The sequence below is a fragment of the Macaca nemestrina genome, chromosome 12 (genome assembly GCF_043159975.1).
Source record: "Macaca nemestrina isolate mMacNem1 chromosome 12, mMacNem.hap1, whole genome shotgun sequence".
Classification (NCBI taxonomy): Eukaryota; Metazoa; Chordata; class Mammalia; order Primates; family Cercopithecidae; genus Macaca; species Macaca nemestrina.
In genome coordinates, this window is record NC_092136.1 from 26,660,297 (window position 1) to 26,678,780 (window position 18,484).

Genomic DNA, 18,484 nt, shown 5'->3' on the forward strand with positions numbered 1-18,484 from the left:
GATGACACTATCATGTTGTTCTTTGGATCCTGATAGTCCTTGCTGTTCTTCCTTTTCTCCACTTTTCAGATTCCTCTCCTCCTCCTTCTCCTCTTCTTCTTTTTCCTCCTCCTTCCCCTCTTCTTCCTACTCTTCCTCCTTCCCTTCTTCCTCCTCCTCCTTCCCCTTCTCCTTCTCCTTCTTCTTTTGTTTTCTTTCATATAATGTCGAAGGTTTTTAGTTGGGCTAAAACTAAGGACTACTTAGTTAAGATATAGGAAAAAGTGTGTCTACTTCATATTCCTAGAAGGAGAAACCTGATATCATTTTAAAATAGGTAGTTCTTTTTATCTTTAACTGAAAATTTTGTTTTGAAGGACAAATGCTTTTCTTCATTGACCTAAATTGTGCTGCTACTGCTAGAGATACAAGCTTTCCAGAATTTATTTTTTATGAATATAAAATATTCTTCTTCAATGTATCAAAAATCCTTTTATATATTCTTTGTTTTATGTAAAAATATATTAAACTTGGCAAACTAGGTAACCTTTTATGACATAGCATGTAAGTTCTTAAATTCAAATTTTCCAGTTTGTTTTTTTAAGAATATAAAATATCCTTCAACGTATTATAAATCCTTTTATATATTCTCCATTTTAGGTAAAAACATTTTAAGCTTGGCAAAATAGGTAACCTTTTATGACATAGAGTGTAAGTTCCTAAATTCAATGTGTCACTTACTGAATCTTTAATATTGGTCAAGTTACTTTATTTCATCAAACTTCAATTTCCTTATACATAAAATTGGAAAAAAAAAATTGAACTTACAGGTTGATGGAAATATTAAATACAGTGCTGCATGTGAATTTATGAGCATATTACAGATTAAGGTGAATACATATGGCAATATCATTATTATTATATGACTTATTTGGTTCTTTCCTTTGTGCCTTTCTGTGTGTGTTTTTGAATTGGCAGCTTGAACTGACAGTGGAAAGGAAAGTTTCAGGAAAGTTCAATTGGTAATATGAACAGCAGAATTAAATGTATATGTGATGAATTAAAAGGATTGGGCTTTGTGGAAGTAAGTTATTTGTATAGAAATGTATAATATGTACAGGAAAATTTCAAGAAGAAATCTATCTCACAGGAAAACACTCCATGGATTGAATGAGCTATCAAAAAATTTAGCAGACAGATTAAAAAATGAAAGAAATTATAACATGCTGCTCATACTAAAAGACAAAAATTTAATAGCACTGGATACATTAATTTGTAATATATTAATCTGTGTGTAATATATATATATAAAAGATGTAGACTGAGGATGAATATAACTTACAATATTAAATGATCTATTTATCTGCATATTGAATCATAACTATTTGTTTGAGTGCCTGTTTTCACAATATAAAAAACAATTTACCTCAAAATTAAAGGTCTTTCTTCTTTTTGCTCAATAAAGTGTTTGACATAAAAAAAGAACTTAATAATTTTTTTGCCTGAATAAAATATGAGCCCTTATGTGACTCAAGTTTTCAGCACTTCCCAACTTTCTCTTTATCTTTTGTTTTACCATGTGCATTTTATTTCTAATAGTCTGGTGGAGTCTGTTCACCACTCCTTTCACATCCCATGTTGATCTTCCCCTATAGGTTTAACATATTACTGTATTAGTCCATTCTCACACTGCTATAAAGAAACACCTGAGACTGGGTAACTAATAAAGTAAAGAGGTTTAATTGGCTAACAGTTCTGTAGACTCTGTAGAAAGCATGATTCTAGCATCTGCTTGGCTTCTCAGGAGGCCTCAGGAAACTTACAATCATGGCGGAAGACAAAAGGGGAGCTAGGCATCATACATGGTGGGAGCAGGAGCAAGAGAGAGGAAGGAGGTGCTACACACTTTTAAACAGCCAGATCTCCCAATAACTCACTCACTATCATGAGAACAGCACCAAGGGGATGGTGCTAAATGATTCATGAGAAACCACCCTCATGATCCAGTCACCTCCCACCAGGTCCCACCTCCAACACTGGGGATTACAATTGAACATGAGGTTTGTGTGGGGTCACAGATCCAAACCATATTACTTACACCAACACGGAAGTGTAAGAAACTTTTTCTTTCCCTCTAATAATGTAACTAAGCTTCATTCTTTGTCTCACCCCAAGTCTACAGGAATGTCCTCCCAGTCTTTGCTTTTCAATCACCTAAAATTCACTATTACAATCTTTCTAAGCCTCTTCTGTTCTATGCACATGAATTTGGTTCACTGAGGACTTTCATTGGCACCTAACACTACCCTTGTCCCTATGTTAAGACGTCTTTTACTCCCTTCCTTTTCCTGTTCACTTTATGAACACTATTGTGCTGACTGAGTGAAGCAATTGGGGTAAAAGACAAGAACACACAGCTCTCTTCATCGCTCCTTGTGAAGCTTTTGGTGATGAAAGGAATCTCCACTCTCATTCTTGAAAACACATTTTCATGTTTTTTTTTCTCAGTATTGCCAACACAAATAACTTTGAAAATACTTTCTGAAATGCCTCTGAAACTCATACAGATAAAAGTACCTCCTATCATCACCCAGTTTTTTTCCAGTAGAGACCACCCTGCCAGAAGCAGTGACTCCCACAACTGCTGACACTGTGTGTTGTGCTTCTTTTGTCACAGTCAGTATGTCACCTCGTTTCCCCACCATTGGTGCTTCCAGGGCCTTTTAGACTCATTCCCTGAAGCCTCACACCAAAGGAATAAGATGTCAATATGCCTGAATGTGTTCATCCGGAAATTCCTTGCCCTATACTCTAAGGAAACTCTTAGAAAAAGAAAACATTTCCCCTCTTATAAAAAAAAAAAATGTAAACAATCAGACCATATGGTATTAGTTTAAAATTCCATCTAATCTGCATGTGTTACCTGCACTTATACAAAATATAGATGATGACTTCATCTCACCTACACTGCATATATCTTTATTGGCTGGAACAAGTAATCAAAGGCTGAAAAAAGAGAGAGTGGGAAGCACATATAAAGTTTTAGATTGTTAAATTTAAATTCCTTGCATGTACGTAAAGTTAAGACAGTAGAAAGAGACCTCCCTCATAACAATCTCTCTCCTCCACATCCCGTATTATTTTAAGCACCTAAGCTTGAAAAGTTCTTATTTGCGATTCTACTATATCTCATCCTCCTTTAGTCCTCAAACTAAGGAAAAGGGTTCTAAGCTGTATAAAAAGATGTGTATCAATAACATTTTGCAGTTGCAAAATCCGGCATTGTCTTTGTTATCATCATACTACTTGATCTCCCAAAATCTTTTGTTATTGAAGATGGTGCCCTTTATTCTGAAAAAAAAAAAAAAAAAAAGAAACTTAAAAATGAAATTCTAATCTCTATAATAAGTAAACTGAGAGGGTAAAATTCATTTTATTTTATAAATTGTTATATAATAAATACATTCATTGTACAAAAGGAGTAATGTTATGTCATCTGGAAGATGTGGACAACAACTGATGCTTATTGATTACCGAATATATGTCCAGAATTATATTGGCATATAACAGGTTGTCTCTAAAGATGACTTTTAAGAATTCCTTTAATCTTTGTGTGCACATATCACAATTCACATCAACAGACAGGTGTGGTGTCTTCCTCTGGAATTTGAGTTGGTCTCGTGACCAGTTTTTAGCAATAGAATCCAGTGAAGATAAATGCTCTGCTAGTTCTGGATGTAAGTCTCCAGAAGACTAGCAACCTCCACTTTCCCTCCTTGGAGTCCAGCTGCCATGTAAGAAAGTTGAGATTAGACTATTAATAGTGAGTGAATATGTGAAGAAAAGCCTAGCCAAATACGCAACATTCCAGCTACCCCAGCTGAAACTCGATATGTAATGTAAGCTGTCTTAGATGATCCATCGTCAACTGTGCTTCCAAAACAAATGCAACAGCAGTGGTGACCACAGCCAAGGTGAAGCCAAGGCGAAGCCAAGGCGAAGAACTCTCCATCAAAGTCCTGCCTTCCTATAGAATTGTGGGAATACATGGTAGTTGTTGTTAAGTATTTGGTGGTTATTCAGCAATTGCTACTTGGCAATAGATAAATGAGACAGACATTAATACCTAGCAGTGGAGTGCTGCATAACAGAAACTTAAAATACGTGGCGTTGGCTTGGAATTAGGTGGTTGGAAGAGGCAAGAAGAGACTGTTAGTAGAGACTGCAGGGCCAATGAGGCAGCTGCAGTAGGAGGCTCAAGGAAAGAAAACCAGCACTTTGTATTGGTGGAGAAACTGGCAAAGCTGCCAATTAAATTAGCATGAAATAGAGAAAAGATATCTGACTAAGGAGATATCCAGGATCAAAAGTGCCAATTGACTTTATGTACTGTGTATGATAAAATGTAAGAAGACAGTGATGTGAATAAGAAGGAAATATTCAGTTTTAATACATAATTCAGAGGAAATATTTCCATCTGAGGATTTGATAGGTTGGAATATGTATGTATTTCTAATCCTCAGCCATAAAGTTGAAATAGCCTCAAGCAAACATCAAATCCAGGGCAAACAAATCCATCAAATTCAGTAAAACATGGCCTCAGGGGCAAGATCAAATAAAGGGTACAGACATAAGACCCCTTTTTAGAAGCTCAGAGAGACTTAAAAACTTTTATCTTACATTACTTCAGCATGACACGAAGGGCCTCTAAGAATATTAAAGACAATGTCCAAATGTTCAGTAAAACTATGACTTGCAACCCCAAATTAAGAAGGGCCTGACTTAAAGATATTGGTTGGTGTGACTTTTGCCTAAGGAGATGAATAATTTGATATGAAGTTATTACAGGACTTATACCAGCTTGGACTAGAAGGTATTAAAAAAGTTGAAAATGAAATGAAACTTCTGGCCATGAACTGTCTAGTTATCGGAAAGAAAAAGCTACTCAGCAACAAATAAAAGTTGTTTCGTGTGATAAAGGAATGGTATCTCAGAGAACAAAGCAAACAGAACCAAAGCAGAGCTCCATATAGATTGATGATTGATTCTCATATGCCGCAACTGGCTTTTATTCAAAGGACATTCCCTCCCTGTAGGAATACTCTGAGAGCAAGCGACAGCTGAATTTCAGAACTGCAGTGCAGCAGAGGCTGCAATATGCTGCCTGTTTTCCCTCCTGTCATTCAAAGAGAGTCTCTATTGTCCTGCCCCTGTCCTATGAATGATACTAGGTGCAGATGACCAGTCATTTTCATTATCAGTGCTTCAGAAGAACAAGACTAGCACCCAGGAAGCCAGATCCAAATGCAGACCTGATGTGGATCACAAGATACTAAATTTCAAGTCTCATGCTCTACTAGGGTGAGTTTTGGAGGTGGCTTAGAAGTGGGGTGAGTAGATTTTTCACACGAGAAGCGCATACATTTTTGTGGCAGATTCTATTGAGATTTTATTCTAGAAATTGGACTCATCCCTGTACATGCCTACCTTCCATCAGTCTTGTGACTTGTTGTTTGACCAATTAAAATGCACTGGCTACAACATTCTGCCAGTTCCATCTCTTGACCTTAGAAAGTATATAGCTTCTATTTTTGTCCTCTTGCTCATCAGCCTCAGGTGTAGAAGTTAAGACTCTCAGCCGGGGGCAGTGGCTCAGGCCTGTGATTCCAGCACTTTGGGAGGCCAAGGTGGGCGGGTCACTTGAGGTCAGGAGTTCAGGATCAGCCTGGTCAACATGGTGAAATCCTGTCTCTATAAAAACACAAAAATTAGCTGGGCATGATCGGGGGTTCCTTTAATCCCAGCTACTCGGGAGGCTAAGGCGGGAGAATCCCTTGAACCTGGGAAGTGAAGGTTGCAGTGAGCTGAGATCACACCATTGCTCCTCAGCCTGGGCAGCAGAGCAAGATTCTGTCTCAAAAACAAAAAAGAAACAAACAAACAAACAAAAAAGCCTCTCTTTCTACAGAGGACACAAAAACATAGAGGCTCAGTGTGCCTATACTAATACTCGTAATACCCCCATCCATTGTGTTAGACATGTGAATGAAGCTGTCTTGTATACTACCACCCCAGTCAACATACCCCAGGCATCACCACTGGAGTAGAGATTATCCATTTGCATGGAGTCCAGCCCAAGTTATATAATCAAATGAACAAATAAATGGTTGTTTTAAATCACTTTATATTGTTTTGAGCTTTTTTAAGTTTTGAGATGTTAATACCCGATAGAAGGCACTTTATATGTAGTTTCTTCTTTCATTCTCAACAAAATATTCTAAGATAATTTTTCTGACGGCTCAGTCGCCTTCTCCTGCTAAACTACACCACTGTTCAAATGGAAATATTAATATATTTAGGGGATTGAACTAATGTGAAGATACGCTGCTTGAATTATCTAAATGATCAGCTCATACTCCACTTGGCTATGATTGTTTATGCATTCGCGGTGCCATTCAACCTTTAAGTGCTTAGACAGACACCTATTTGTCTAGGTTAATTTCAAAGCAGCCTACGTGGAGTCAAGAGGATTAACTATGTGACCTTTGGAGTTTCCTTCCAGCAGCATGATTCTATGATTAATGGTGGCTCATCCGCTTTCATGGCAGCATGTAATGGTGTTAACTCACATATGAAAAATAGAAACCCACAATGCTCTTTTATAGCTACCTATACTTAGAAAAGCTAAGAAACTTAACCCTGCATTTCAAAAATAAAAGCAAACCAAGAGAAATTGGCAAATGAATGGTAAATCAAAATGTAGCAACAGGAAGCATTCAAAGCTCCTAGGTAAGTACTTTATTAATATATCAGAGGCAATTAACACATATTAACACATATATAACACAAGGAATCATTTTAAAGTTAGATTTTGGACGTGCCAGGGAGCAAACTTTTACTTATAGTACTTAGCACCACATGCCTAATAATGTGCTAGACACTTGATATTTTCACATAAAGAAAACACAATCTTTGTTTAAAAAGATATGTTGTATTACCTGGACTTTATAAATCATTCAAAAAAGTTTTTTCTGTAATTCTTTTATGAAATGTATCTTAGCAAAAACTTCAAATACCACAATTTTAGCTTACTGCCTTCATCTTGGGCATTTAATATCTAGAGAGTGATATAGGAACATAATTACAATACAATAAGAGCAACAACATTGCTTTTACCTTACTTGTACAGTATTTTCCACATTTTCAAGAAATTCACATTTTATTATCACCACGGCCAGTGAGATAAAAAGTGAAAAATTGAAGTTTTTTGAGGTATAAGAAAAAAGACACAAAAATTTTTATCCTTTTCAGCTTTGTAGACCTAGTTATTGAGAACCAAGGATTTTAGTAAATTTATTTTCAACATTATAAATACTCAAGATCTTACAGCTGTGAATAAAATGTATCTATAGTCTGATAATTAAGACATTTATATTTACATTTATTTGTTCATAAAACATACATCTATGTTTTCTGTTTTCCTTAGTTTGCCCTATGTAAATAAGCTACTGTAAAATCATTGGGAGTCTTGTAATTAACAAAGCACTTCTTCTAATTTACTTCTGAAATTAATTAATAAAAAAAGATGGAAGGTGTATTAATCTGTTCTTATGCTGCTAATAAAGACATACCTAAGACTTGGGGTAATTTATAAAGGAAAGAGGTTTAATGAATTCACAGTTCCACATGGTTAGGGAGGCCTCACAATCATGGCGGAGGGCAAAGGAGAAGCAAAGGCATGTCTTGCATGGCAGCAGGCAAGAGAGCTTGTGCAGGGGAACTCCCATTTATAAAACCATCAAATCTTGTGAGGCTTATTCACTACCACCAAAATAGGATGGTGTAAATTGCACCCATGATTCAATTACCTCCACCTGGCCCCGCCCTTAATGCATAGGGATTATTACAATTCAAGGTGAGATTTTGGTGGGGAGACGTCCAAACCATATAGGAAGGTTTAAAGAAATTCTGATTGATTCCAGCATAAATATGTTGACTTTTAGAACATAGTGTATAAATTACAGTACTGGAGAAATTGTCCAGTCATGTTTGGAAAAGACAGGACGCACAACTGCTTCAGGAATCTTAGTAGCAGAGACTAGTGTACCTTATTCGACATGCTACAAAATACTCATCTCCAGCTGCCTGCTTTCTGGCCCCGGATACATTCCTAAAGATTAACATTTCCAGGAGAGAGAGAAGAGGGGAAGAGAGAGAGAGACAGAGAGACAGAGAGAGGGGGGGAGAGAGTGAGAGAGACTGACTCATGAGTATGAGAGAGAGACTGACTCATGAGTGTAAGAACTACCAGAGTTAAAAAGAATAAGCTTGGAAAATTCCCCAGAGAACATGATACTGAGCAGATGAAAGCAGTGGCAGTGTACCATATCTCATCATAAAATTAGAAAAATAGTTTCTAAGGAAACTAAGCATTTTGGTAAAAGTTTAATTCACAAATGATAATAGTGCTGGGACTGGTATCCATATCTTTATTTTGTTTTCACATGTCACTGTAGAATTTTAAATGCATTTTTAATAAAAGTAGAGTTTTTATAATGTGTAAAGAATGTGTAAATATGTGTAAAACCATGTAAACTAGGCTCCATGATTTCTTGAACAGTAGACATTTCATAAATGTGTTTAGACTGTTAATACTTTTAAAAAAGAGGATGTGAAATTCATGCATGATGAACTTGCCTAAAAAAATACAGCAAAGTTTACTTGTTATCCAAAAGTTATTTGCTGTCTTTTGTAGAACTTGACAAATCTGTCTACAAGTTCAAATAATGCTGGGCAAAATTAGTTGGAGAGAAAACAGCCAAAAATCTATCTCTTCTAAATTCAATTAAATTTATTTGAATCATTTAAAAGTGTACATAATTACTCTTATTTCTCTATTTCTCAATGTTCTGACTTTCTGGATATGACTTTAAAAGTCTCCAGCTCTAATCCATCTTGAATTAATTTTCGTATAAGGAGTAAGGAAAGGATCCAGTTTCAGCTTTCTACTTATGGCTAGCCAATTTTCCCAGCACCATTTATTAAATAGGGAATCCTTTCCCCATTTCTTGTTTCTCCCAGGTTTGTCAAAGATCAGATGGCTGTAGATGTGTGGTATTATTTCTGAGGACTCTGTTCTGTTCCATTGGTCTATATCTCTGTTTTGGTACCAGTACCATGCTGTTTTGGTTACTATAGCCTTGTAGTATAGTTTGAAGTCAGGTAGCGTGATGCCTCCAGCTTTGTTCTTTTGACTTAGGATTGTCTTGGAGATGCGGGCTCTTTTTTGGTTCCATATGAACTTTAAAGCAGTTTTTTCCAATTCTGTGAAGAAACTCATTGGTAGCTTGATGGGGATGGCACTGAATCTATAAATAACCTTGGGCAGTATGGCCATTTTCACGATATTGATTCTTCCTATCCATGAGCATGGTATGTTCTTCCATTTGTTTGTGTCCTCTTTTATTTCACTGAGCAGTGGTTTGTAGTTCTCCTTGAAGAGGTCCTTTACATCCCTTGTAAGTTGGATTCCTAGGTATTTTATTCTCTTTGAAGCAATTGTGAATGGAAGTTCATTCATGATTTGGCTCTCTGTTTGTCTGTTACTGGTGTATAAGAATCTCACTCATAGGTGGGAACTGAACAATGAGATCACTTGGACTCAGGAAGGGGAACATCACACACCGGGGCCTATCATGGGGAGGGGGGAGGGGGGAGGGATTGCATTGGGAGTTATACCTGATGTAAATGACGAGTTGATGGATGCTGACGAGTTGATGGGTGCAGCACACCAACATGGCACAAGTATACATATGTAACAAACCTGCACGTTATGCACATGTACCCTAGAACTTAAAGTATAATAATAATAAATAAATTAAAAAAAAAAAGTCTCCAGCTCTCTCAGCCACATCTGACTTTATTCTTCAGCTATTTATTTTGATTTTCAGAAAAAAGAGAATTGAATGAGAAGTGGGATAGCACAGTGATCAAGAGTGTGAAGCTGTAGTCAGACTGCCTAAGTTCAAATCCTGACTCTGATGAGTTTTATCTTGGGCAGGTCTCTTAGCCTTGTCTGTTAATAGGAATAGTTATAATTACTGTGAAGGCTTATCATGAAGATTACATTTGTTAATACCTGCGAAATTCTTAGAACCATAACTGGCACATATGTACACATTTGCTTTTCTCATATTAACGAAACACATTGTATAATGATTACTCAGTGGGTGTCTGCTGACTGCTTGTCTAGCTAGGGATCCACTGGATTCATTTGACCATCCCGTTAATGTGAATAGGATTATTAGCAGTGGAAGAGATTTTTTTTTTTTTTTTTTTTTTTTAAATATGGAACGCTTCACGAATTTGCATGTCATCCTTGCGCAGGGGCCATGCTAATCTTCTCTGTATCGTTCCAATTTTAGTATATGTGCTGCCGAAGCGAGCACAGCAGTGGAAGAGATTTAAATTACCCTGAGTTACCAGCAGGGTATCCATAGGCATCTGCAGCAACTTCAGCCCTTGCCTCCTCAGAAGAAAGAATTCAACCGAGGGGCATAAAGCCGAAAAAGAGACCGAGGCAAATTCCAGGGCAGGAGTGGAAGTTTACTTAAAAGGCTTTAGAACGAGAAGAAAGGAAAGTTCACTTGGAAGGGACCCAAGAGGGCACCTGAAGGTTAAAGTGAGAGCTGCCCAAGTGTCCATTTATCAGTGATCCTAAGACTTTTACAGGCTTGCCTCTTTCGCGTGATTCTTCCCTTAGGGTGGGCTCCCCACATGCGCAGCGTGCTCCTCACCCCTTGGAACTGAGCACAGCAGTGTGTGCACCGAGTTATACGCAGGCCCAGCTGAGGCTTTCTTCCCTTTTCCAGTGGCCTGTACCCGGAAGATCATACTTCGCCATTTTTGTCTCTTAATGTGGATGTCGAGGATGTTGCCTCTGCCTGGGGCCTACTTTCAATTAATTTTTTGATGTTAACAGGCGTGGACCATCAGGAAACGGCCTCTTTCTGGCGCCACAGCCAGTTTATCACTTTTGGAGAGCCAACGCAAAAAATTGCAGAAACTATCACCGAACATTTCTAGTGGGTAGTAGGGGGAGAGCCCTCTCTTGCTCCACTCATGCCTATCTACCTACCTATAATAGGATGAATAAAATATCACAATTAATTTGATACTTAGGAACATTTTAAGTCACCATTTTATTTTCAAACAATCGTGATCAATCACAGCTTGAATATTAATTTAATCTAGTATAGTTGGTAACCTGAAGTGTTTTCTCAATGTTTTACCCTCTCAATTTTTCTTCTTTTACACCTGGTAATATCCAAACTAACGTACTTTTTAAAAAATAGCTGCGTTTTGTAGTTCTGTAAAGGCATGGATTACAAAATAGATTTATCTAAAGTATATTGATAATAAATTTTGGTCCCATCAGAGAAAAATAGTTATTTGAAGCTCTTTGTTTTGTTTATCACATAATGCCGTAAAATTCTGTATATTTATTTCTGAACATATTTAATGATAAACTGAAAAGTAAATAACGCATTGTGAATTTTGTTAATGAAAAGATCTGTAATCCTGTGTGACTGCAACTGCATTGATGTAGTGGTACAGAGGAGACCTTACAATGGTGTGTTTTATTTATTTACTTATTCACTCGTTTTCTTATCTTACAAATATTTATTGAGTATTGCTATAGGACAGGTGACTCTGGAAGTAAAATAGTTAACCAGATAGATACTTTGTCTGTTTTTAGGGAACATCTATTTATGGAAGAAGACAGATAATAAGCAAATCCATAAATATGATAATTTTAAATAATGAGCAGTCCTAGGAAGAATATATAACAGTGTAATGTGCTAAAGGGTGGCTGGAAGTGCTCATGCAAGGCTTCCTTGAGCATCTCCTATTTCAGCTTAGGTGTAAGTGATAAGAATTCAGACCTATGAGGCTCTGTGGGAAGAATAGTTCAGAGAGGGAAAGAGCAAGTGCCAAGGACTCAAAGCAGAGTTGAACTTGACACATTTAAGACCTGGCAGCTGAAGCATAGTATTGTGGGGAGAGTAGTAAGGAATGAGATAGGAGCTGCATCATGTAGGATCGTATTATATGTAGTAACAAATGTGTATTTTAGGCTATCTGTAATGATAATTTATTGAAGAGTTTTAAGCAGAAGAACAATATTACTCGATTCACATTTACAAAAAAAACTATGTTGGCTTTTAGAATAACTGAATTTTATGTCTGTATTATGAGTCTCTCACAATTACAAAATGGTTAAAAATATATATGCCTATATTGACAGACTTTTCTGACCCCATATGGTTTTATTAAACCTGAAAATTCTATTTCTCTTAAATGGGAGGAATATATGCCCCAAATTCATTTCCTCTCTCCTTTCTAGGATTTCCAAACTTGGCCTGGTTAACTTTTGTACTAGGTAGAATTCATCACTTTTTTTTTTGATATTGTTCAATAAGGAAATGTTTTATGTAGGAGGTAATGCTTTCAGAAATATATAATAATATAAAGTAATGTATTCGTAAAGAATATTAGAAATTTTTAAAGCATTGTCTTTAAGTACCTGTGACATCAAGACATCAAGTCAGAATCAGTGGAAGGAAAACAGATCAAATTATTACTGCTACACCTATAAAATTTGCAGTGTGTTAGAAATAGTCTGTTTTTTGAATAAGTTATCACGTATTGGAAGTGTGCAAGTAGAACCTACACAAATTGCGTTGACATGGAGAGTGGTAAGACATTACTTTTTTCTTGCAGCGGATGGGGAGGCAAGAAGTGGCGGGCCATAAGAAGCTATGTGAAGAAACATCAAAAGTAAAATATGACACAAATGATGAAAGAGCACAAACATTTTAGTTAGTTTGGCTAGAATATCTAATAAATATATGTCAACATATCATGAAAACAACATATTTGGAATTAATGTAAGTTTTGGTTGTTTTAAATCAATTGTCACTAATTAGAAAATTTATTTTATCTCAAACTTTCTTATTAAACTTAGCAACTGGCTGTGAAAAATCTCAGGCATAAAGATATATAATTTTTTAATTTTATAACTTGTTATAGAGTAAGTATACTCCTTTCCAAGTAATTCTTTAGGCAGCAGTCAAGCCGGAGTGAGTATTTCAAAAGGCACATCTTATCAGCAAAGTCTTAAACTTCAAATATTTTTATCTCTTCTCCTTATACTTAACACAAGGAGGATCTGGCTCTAGTTGATATAGTCCAATCTACTTTGGTAGCCACATCTTGAATCATTCTTCCTTAACTTTCTGTAAGTCAGACAAAATGGGTTTAAATTATGTTTTTCTTGAATGCTGTTACTGGGATACATTTTCTCTTCTCTTTTTCTTTTTAACTCCTATGGGGCTTATAATCCCAGTGACTGTCAGCATTCAGAGATGAGAGGATCACTGAAGGCCAGGAGTTCAAAACCAGCCTGGGCAACATACTGAGACCCTGTCTCTACAAAAAAAAAAAAAAAAAAAAAAAAAATTAGGCCAGGCGTGGTGGCTCACAACTGTAATCCCAGCACTTTGGGAGGACGAGACTTGAACTGGAGAGGCAGAGGTTGCAGTGAGCCAAGATCACACCACTGCACTCCAGCATGGGCGGCAGAGTGCGACTCTGTCTTTAAAAAAAAAAAAAAAAGTTAGCCAGGTACGGTTGTGCATGCTTGTAGTCCCAGCTACTGGGGGCAGTAAAGTGGGAGGATAGCTTGAGCCCAGGAACTTCAGCCTGCAGTCAGCAGTGATCATGCCAGTACACTTCGGACCGGACAACAGAGTGAGACCCTGTCTCAAAACGAATGAAACAAAAACATCCATTTTAATAAGCTTCAGAGCATCAAGACACGTTCATACATACCACTTATCATAGTTTCTATTTTTCAATTATTTTTATGGAATTAATATCTATATATTCCACTAAATTGAGGATCTATGAAGGTAATAGCCATCCTCTTATTTGCTCTATGTGATATTCCAGCACCTTAGTTGTGCCTGGTGTGTACTGAATGAATGAATGAATCATTGAGTATAAAAATTAATGATGACAATGAAAAGAATGGATGTGAAGCATATTTATGATAGTGTCTTCTCTGATTTACCAATTCTCTACAATTGTCTGATAATACTAATGGTTTTCTATAGCTTCTCTCCAATAAATAATGTAGACACAAGTAAGAATTTGGAACTGCTGTCAGAAATTACAATATTATAATTATCATCAATATCATTTTCTTTATCACTATCATCATTCTGATCATTATTGTCAGAATTACAAACATACCTCTATTCCATAATTTTGCTGAATGGAACTTTAAAATATGTACACTTACAGAGTCAAGCATATTTTTCATGTACAAAGAGGATTAATGAAGAGATGATGGGGAAGAAAGCATAAATATATAGAATTTATTCATGTTTTGAAGTATAATGTGAACATTTAGCTTTGAAAGAAAGCAATAAAATTTCCATTTTGTAATTTTTACCTAGTTCAAAACCCTCTGGGCCAGGACTAGGAACAGATGCTGTCAATGCAAATTGTATCACTTTCAAATTTAACATATTATCATCACAGAATGCTATTTTTTTCAGTCTGAACTTGTATCCTAGGTGTATGAAATATTATCTGTTCATAGAACTTTTTCCCAAATTGAATATAAATATACACCAGACCTACGATGAATGATTATAGACCTCATTTTCCTTCGCAAAAAAAAAAAAAAAAAAAATAGTATTTCTGTTTTGCAAAAAGCAGGAACTGTTCAAAATTTTACCTAAAATAGGCAAACTTGTGATTTATAATGTATATATGTTTTTGTATAATATTAAATTACAGTAGATTAAGCAGAGTGGTGTGCATGCATTTTACTCAGCATTTGACTGATGATACTCAAAATATTTCTTAGATGAATGAATGAATGCACTCTGAGAGCATTAGTCTACTTCAGCAGTTTTTGTTGGCAATTAAGAGATTGTTCTCCCTAAAGACATTTATACTTAATGTATATTTAAAAAATAGCATGACACATTTTTTCAAATGAAAAGTGTTCTACGTATGTATACAATTACTATTTTTATTGGCTTCCTAAATATGATTCTGCCCAGTATTTAATTGCTTCAGTCTTGTATTCAAAATATGAATGAAACATTCTAATTTGACATCCAGCTTTTCAAAATAACTAATAGGTAACTTGAAGTAAATCAACACCTCTCTAAGCTTTGAGTCATTTTCTACCAATATTAATTTTCTTAAAATTATATATTTTAAAAAATTAATGGACAGGTAAACATGGAGCTAAAATGTTCCCTTTGGATTTGCAGACAATTATTTTGACTTGCACCATGAGAAAATAGAACACCTTCACACATGAAAATGATTAAGTTTGAAACAATTGAAATTTATGAAGTGTACATTAAAAATAAATGCTCTTGTTCCTCAGAGAACAAAACATTTTGTCGGTTTCTGGAGTTTCTCTTTCTAAATTAAGGTTGCTACCATTTAACTGTCTCATTTATTCACTTACATATGGGATTCTCTGAGAAATCTAAGACTCACTGATGTCTAAACAAATACAGGTGGGTACATAATGGATGAGTGCACATGTTAGATCCTAATATAATTTTACTTGGAACTTATATTAGATTCAGTTAGTTTTGGATACCAAAAAATAAATCTTTTAATTCATGTCTCTTCATTTCCCCCATATATTTGCCCCTTGTATATATGACTGACATAGAAGATGAAGGTGAAAATTTACGATTTCAAGATATTCTTAGAAGATATCTGGTCTACTTTTTTGAGGTATAACATTTTTCTGAGGTTTGTAAAATACTGATAATTTATAAAACTATGTTAACTTGTTAAGTGAAAATTAAAGCCAGACTTTGACTTTCACTAGAAATAGCAGTCTTTCATTATGTACAATAGTCTAGATCAATCTTTATAAACATTAGAGGTGAGATTTAAATCTAATTTCCCAAATTATTTCCATTTATCATGCTGCTGCTATGCATGAAATGTGAATGAATGCAGTTGGTTATCAAGGCCGAAAACCTTCCTAACATGAAACCAGTATCAGAATGAATTTACCGTTGATAATTTGTTTTGGTCACTCATAAATTAAAGCTCCTTCCATAATTTTGGAAATTCCCAAGCATGTGAAACAGAGTCCCACTCTCAAGCTAGAAGTTATAAAGCTGAATATTTTTCTTACAAGCTCCCCTTGCACTTAAAATATATAAACACGACTTTGATTCAACCAATCAGATGCACCCAGTCCAGATTTGGACTTGTAAGATACATACAAGCAGAAAAAATGTGCATAACATTCTGGCAATAATGAGAGGGTCAGTAGTAATTACATTTATTTTTTCAGAGGCAGTGACGTAAGCGCATATTGAAAAGTGTCTCCTGACATTGATAGAAAATGTAGAAAAGCAAGCAAACAAAACAAACAAAACAACTATGACAAAAATCAATACCAGGAGAAACAAAATATTGTATAAAAATGAAATTGGCCGGGCGCGGTGGCTCACACCTGTAATCCCAGCACTTTTGGAGGCCGAGATGGGCAGATCACAAGGTCAGGAGATTGAGACCATCCTGACTAACACGGTGAAACCCCGTCTCTACTAAAAATACAAAAAAATTAGCCAGGCCTGGTGGCGGGCACCTGTAGTCCCAGCTACTCGGGAGGCTGAGGCAGGAGAATGGCAGTGAACCCGGAGGCGGAGCTTGCGGTGAGCTGAGATCGTGCCACTGCACTCCAGCCTGGATGACAGAGCGAGACACCACCTCAAAAAAAAAAAAAAAAAAAAAAATGAAATCGTGTTTATTGTTCATTATATGGTATGGTTGTGAACAATAACTAGTCCTAAAAAATACATTCACCAAAAATAAGGATTTAAATAACAATTATGATGTCATCCTATTACAAGGATGAAGAAAGGAAGTGTTTATGAGAGGGAAGAATGGGCCAGGCAGGGTGGCTCATGCCTGTAATCCCAGCACTTTGGGAGGCCAAGGTGAGCGGATTACCTGAGGTGGGGAGTTTGAGACCAGCCTGACCAACACGGAGAAACCCTGTCTCTACTAAAAATACAAAATTAGCAGGGCATAGTGGCATATGCCTGTAATCCCAGCTACTCAGAAGTCTGAGGCAGGAGAACTACTTGAACCGGGAGACAGAGGTTGCAGTGAGCCGAGATTGAGCCATTGCACTACAGCCTGGGCAACAAAGGGGATAATGTAAGAAAGATAGAGCTATATTTTATCTTCTAAATTTAGAAGTTGCTATATGGACTAGTCAGAGTTCTCCAGATAAACAGAATGATAGATATGTTTTAAGATTGGATTTACTGATTTTGGAGGCTTGGCAAATCCAAAATCTGCAGGTTAGGCCATCAGGCTGGAGACCTAGGGAAGAACTGCAATTCGAGTCCAAAGGCAATTCTTCTTGCTTGGTTGACTCAGTCTTTTTCTACTAAGGCCTTCAACTGACTGAATGAAGCCCTCCCATAACAGGAAAGGTAATACACTTTATTGAAAGCCTACTGATTTAAATGCTAATCTCACCTAACACATACCTTCACAGAAACATTTAGAATAATGTTTAACCAAATAGTTTGATACCTTGTTCTAGCCAAGTTGATATATAAAATTAGCCGTCATGACATATAGTATCTAAATGTCAAAAATTAAAGGAATAGTGTGGGTAAATGGTGTTGGGGACGAGAAATAGAGGTATATAGGGTTGTGCTGCTTCCATTATAAGTCTGATATTTTTTACTGTTTAATGATTTAAATTATGTACAAAGGTTACTTGGATAAAAAATTTGTAAGGTGATATTTTAGTAAAATAGAAAAACTCATATGATCATTCTGAATATTTCAGATGTATATTTTTGTCTTGTCTTTCATTTCCTCCTAGGGCAATTAAGTAACAATGAGAGAGAACTTATCAAATAATCCATCTATTTAGGAAAATTGGAAACTAGTAAAAATGTGGCATCCACACATTTACAGACAGTCTTGGCTAATGAAAGCATCGATAAATAGTTCTAGGATTGTAAAAATGAATATATGCCTCTAAGTTTCCATTTTAATTAACAAATAATGCAGAAATATAAGTGGTATAATGTGATGTTTTAATGTATGCTTATATTGTGGAAAGATCAAATCAAGCTGATGAACATATCTATCACCTACCTACTTATCCCTTTTTTTATAGTAAGAACATTTAAAATCTACTCTTTTAGCAATTTAGAAAGTACAATACATTATAATTAACTGTAGTTCTTGTGCTGTGCACCATATCTCTGAAATTTACACATCTTGTCTAACTGAAACTTCATACTCTTTGGACATTTCCCCATTCAATAATAATTTTTGATTCCCCACCAAAGCTACATTCCAAATCTCTCCTGATTATTATAACCACATTTTTTTTTGCTTCAATTAGAAATGATGAAGG

At 35.9% G+C, this 18,484-nt stretch overlaps 1 long non-coding RNA gene and 1 other non-coding gene across 5 annotated transcripts in view; one reads left to right on the top strand and one right to left on the bottom strand.

Moving 5' to 3' along the window:
• The window catches only part of LOC105471585 (uncharacterized), a 344,478-nt gene that overhangs the window by 245,541 nt on the left and 80,453 nt on the right, over positions 1–18,484 (top strand). For 3 of the 4 annotated variants that reach the window (XR_011610660.1, XR_011610663.1, XR_011610662.1), the window contains exon 3: positions 15,749–15,813. The exons of the other annotated variant lie outside the window; for it this stretch is intronic. This is a non-coding gene — a long non-coding RNA (uncharacterized lncRNA). The remainder of the gene's footprint in view (positions 1–15,748; positions 15,814–18,484) is intronic. 4 annotated transcript variants of the gene reach the window in all.
• On the bottom strand, positions 10,321–10,427 carry LOC112424914 (U6 spliceosomal RNA). The gene has a single exon (XR_003015880.2). It is a non-coding gene; the product is annotated as a U6 spliceosomal RNA (small nuclear RNA).